The sequence below is a fragment of the Schistocerca americana genome, chromosome 4, assembly GCF_021461395.2.
Source record: "Schistocerca americana isolate TAMUIC-IGC-003095 chromosome 4, iqSchAmer2.1, whole genome shotgun sequence".
In the NCBI taxonomy this organism is placed as follows: Eukaryota; Metazoa; Arthropoda; class Insecta; order Orthoptera; family Acrididae; genus Schistocerca; species Schistocerca americana.
Genome location: NC_060122.1, coordinates 261,862,081 through 261,866,523, shown reverse-complemented (window position 1 = coordinate 261,866,523; position 4,443 = coordinate 261,862,081). Strand labels below are relative to the sequence as shown.

At 44.4% G+C, this 4,443-nt stretch overlaps 1 non-coding gene across 1 annotated transcript; it reads left to right on the top strand.

Annotated features, from left to right (window-relative positions):
- Window positions 1-1,494: 1,494 nt before the first annotated feature.
- Window positions 1,495-1,569, top strand: Trnas-cga. Its single transcript has one exon. It is a non-coding gene; the product is annotated as a tRNA-Ser (tRNA).
- The last annotated feature ends 2,874 nt before the right edge of the window (window positions 1,570-4,443 follow it).

Genomic DNA, 4,443 nt, shown 5'->3' with positions numbered 1-4,443 from the left:
TTCATACTACTGTTGCAGATGCAGTACGATGCGCCAGAGCCATACGCCGATCACCACGGCCTCTTGGTAGTGCCACACAGCCGTCCGGAGCTCGGTCTTCTAGTGACCACAGCGGTCGCCGATCATGTACAGTTGTTACATTCCTGCCTAGTCTCCCTGCAATATCGCAGAAAGAACATCCAGCTTCTCGTAGCTCTAGTACACGACCTCGTTCAAACTCAGTGATTTATGGATAATGGCGTATTTGTCCTCTTAAAGGCATTCTTGACTAACGTCAACTCACCACATCCAAACTCAAAGGTAACTAAGGCTCACCAACGTTACAGCGTGTATTTAAAGCAAAATAAGACAAGAAGGCAATATTAAACCGACACTCTTCAGTGCATTCGTTGATGAACCGATCAGTAAATAGAAGATAGTCAATAAAAATTAGTACTTTTAAAATGTGACACTAGACTAAATTCAGTCCTATACACAGATGACCTAACAATGATTGTAGAATATGGAGATGACCTTGAGATTGGAGTCTGTAAACTGCAACAGACAGCCTGAGAATACAATATAAATTACCTGTAGTTAAAACGAAAGTAAAGACATTTCATGTCTTTCAACCAGTAATATCAAAAGTAGGCAAGAATAATAAAATCTTCGAAGAAGTTAAACAAATTAAATATCTGGTTTGCAACGTCAGATATGCATAAAACTATGATCCGGGAAAAAATTAATTAAAATTCCTTCCATATGTGGAGGAATTGTAAAAATTTAACAGGATAAAGCCAAGAAAGAAACCGAAGTGATATCTTACACAACCCTGGCACTATCAAGACTTACTGTTGACAAGGCACCAAGAAAGCAAAATACTGGTTCAAGAAAGGATGTTTTTAAGAACAGGGTAAGGAAGTACAATGAAAGATCACAGAAGAAATGAGGTTGTAATGAAAGATTTAGAAGCACATGACATAAATGAAAAAATAAAAGGACATACGAGAAAATGGAAGAAATGTGTACATCGTATGGGTGGAGGAAGACTCCTGGTAAATCAACTATAACACCATTGGAAGAAGAACTGAACAAGGCCGTGCAAGAGATGGAACACCGCAACATGCGATTTGCCTTGTACATGAAGTGGAGAAGAAGAATAACATCGAAACTTCCTGGCAGATTAAAACTGTGTACCCAACCGAGACTCGAACTCGGGACCTTTGCCTTTCGCGGGCAAGTGCTCTACCAACTGAGTACCGAAGCACGACTCACGCCCGGTACTCGCAGCTTTACCTCTGCCAGTACCTCGTCTCCTACCTTCCAAACTTTACAGAAGCTCTCCTGCGAACCTTGCAGAACTAGCACTCCTGAAAGAAAGGATATTGCGGAGGCATGGCTTAGCCACAGCCTGGGGGATGTTTCCAGAATGAGATTTTCACTCTGCAGCGGAGTGTGCGCTGATATGAAACTTACTGGCAGATTAAAACTGTGTGCCCGACCGGGTGTGAGTCGTGCTTCGGTAGCTCAGTTGGTAGAGCACTTGCCCGCGAAAGGCAAAGGTCCCGAGTTCGAGTCTCGGTCGGGCATACAGTTTTAATCTGCCAGGAAGTTTCATATCAGCGCACACTCCGCTGCAGAGTGAAAATCTCATTCTGGAATAGCAGCATCATTCGTACCATAAGTACGAACAAAGTATACAATAGTCACAGCCTTGACGTCCGATTCTTTAGCTGAGTGATTAGTGTAGATGATTGCCATACCAAGACCCGGGCTCGATTCCCGGCAATGAAAGGGTTTTTTCCGTGGTGGGAGACTTCTGATACCAATTAAGGAGTTACTTGAATGGGAAGTAGCAGCCACAAGGTTTGCAACGGCATCAAAGGCCGAGGAGAAAGGTATGCTGACACCACGCACCCCAAGACCGCATCTAAAAGACACCATTGGCTGCGGATGAAACGGTGGACGATCGGTCTCGACTATCGCTTCTTTGACGCTTATTTACTTACCACCTTCACCATTTGGACGGAGACAGGACTCCGGGAGTAATCGACATTCCGTCCAGAACTACTGACAGCTTCGGGACAGGCGAAATACCCTCAGACTTCAAGAAGAATGTGATATGTTTTTTATTCCAGTCTTTGATCACAATATCAATTCTTTTGACGATGACCGGTTTCAGTCAGTAATGACCATTCTCAGAGCTTTTCTGAAGTGGTAAGGCCGTAATGGCATAGACAGAACATATAAATATACTCAGTTATATGTTTTGACGATGCCGTTACGGCCTCATCACTTTGGGACATGGTGTAGGAAAGCTCTGAGGATGGTCATTACAACTGAAACTGGTCATCATCAGGAGAATTGATACTGTCCAAATGGCTCAAATGGCTCGGAGCACTGTGGGACTTAACTTCTGAAGTCATTAGTACCCTAGAACTTAGAACTACTCAAAACTAACTGACCTAAGGACATCGCACACATCCATTCCCGAGGCAGGGTTCGAACCTGCGACCGTAGCACTCGCGCGGTTCCAGACTGAAGCGCCTAGAACAGCTCGGCCACAGCGGACGGCAGCAGAATAACTAATGATGGCCGAAGAAGAGGGGGTATTAAATGTAGAATGGCAATGGCAAGAAAAGCATTTCTAAAGGTAAGAAATTTGTTAACATCGAATATAGATTCCAGTGTTAGGAAGTCTTCTCTTAAGGTATTTGTGTGGAGTGTAGCCATGTATGGAAGTGAAACATAGATGAAAACAATTTGAAAAGAGGAGCATAGATGCTCTTGAAATGTAATGCCACAAAACAACTCTGAGGATTAGGTAGGTACATCACGTAAAAAAATGAGGATGTACTAAATAGAAACGAGTAGAAAGGAAATTTGTGGCGCTACCTGACTAGAGTCAGCAAATTGAGAAGAATGTAAGTGACAGTATTTATTCAGAAATTAGGAGGCTAGCACTCGACAGAGTAGGGGAAGCTGCATCAGACCACACTGAAGACCACGACAACAACGTGGAGACATATGACTCATCCCGTACTAATATATTAATATTTTCTGTTGAGCGTTTAGTTCTTCGCGTACTGAAGCTAGGGATGAAGGCCTGATTGAGTTTAAACGGAATACAGATAGCACGTATAGTGCATAGGGCGAGAGCAGCGAACGCAGGCCGAGAATTTTCTCCGAAAAGTCATTCCGGGTTCGGCCGTAAAGTTACGACAGTGATTACGGTGACGTATGTAGCGCGGCCGGAACGAGTAATGGACAGCTGTCGGGCTGACAAATCAACGTGACGCGGCAGAGGGCGCCATCAGGCAGCAGCGGCGGCGGCGGGTGGCCGGTCAGCGGCGGTCATTTGTCTGACGTCAGCAAGCAGGTGGCGCATCGACAGCCAAGCCTCCTGGCGGGGGCGCCCGTCACTCAGAACGGTCACGTGACGCGCTGGTTAACTGCGTCGGCGGTTGAGCAGCCGGGGCCACCCCGCTACTGCGAGGGATTATTCCCTCGTTAATAACTCCGGGGTAGGTGACTACCGCTCTTTCGCCTTCTGATCGGAGTAAGGTAGTTTGTAGTGGCCTACCACCAAATAAAGGAAAAGAAGAGATGTAAATCTGCTGGATTGTACGGTCTTCATATAAAATTGTTTCAGTCTATGGATGAAAAGGCATAACAGAAATAGCAGCTTTGCACATTATGATGTAGGAAGTAGTTCATGGCCAGAAGAAACTATCAACACAGTATAATCTCTCATGCAGACGAAATAGTGTTTTGGACGTGGAATCATAAGTTGGTTCGTGTAACGGAGAAGAGTGTGAGGAAAGAGCAATCTGTTTTCACGAAAGGGAGAGGTCAAGACAGGCTATTGGATTAATTAAAATAGCAGGTGAAAGATCTAGAGGAAAAGTGTTAGGAATGAGTTTGTGCGTCATAGATCTAGAAGAGACATGTGACCAAGAGGAAAGTGATAAGATGATGGAAATTCTAAACCTGAAGAACTTCATCTGCTAGTATAGGAGACTAATTAAGGAGTTAAAAGCAAGGCAGGAATTAAGAAAGAAGCTAATACATGGTATGTCAAATTGGTTTGAAATATGAACAGAAGTGTGACAGTCCAATTACCTACTTTTTATTGTTACTGTTCTGAAATATCTCACTATTAAACGTAGGTTGATGAAAGATTTAAATTCAAAAATGGTTCAAATGGCTCTGAGCACTATGGGACTTAACATCTATGGTCATCAGTCCCCTTGAACTTAGAACTACTTAAACCTAACTAACCTAAGGACAGCACACAACACCCAGCCATCACGAGGCAGAGAAAATCCCTGACCCCGCCGGGAATCGAACACGGGAACCCGGGCGTGGGAAGCGAGAACACTACCGCACGACCACGAGATGCGGGCATTTAAATTCCAAATAGTTCCTGTGAGACATGGGAGACCGGTGGTAAGGGGCAGATAG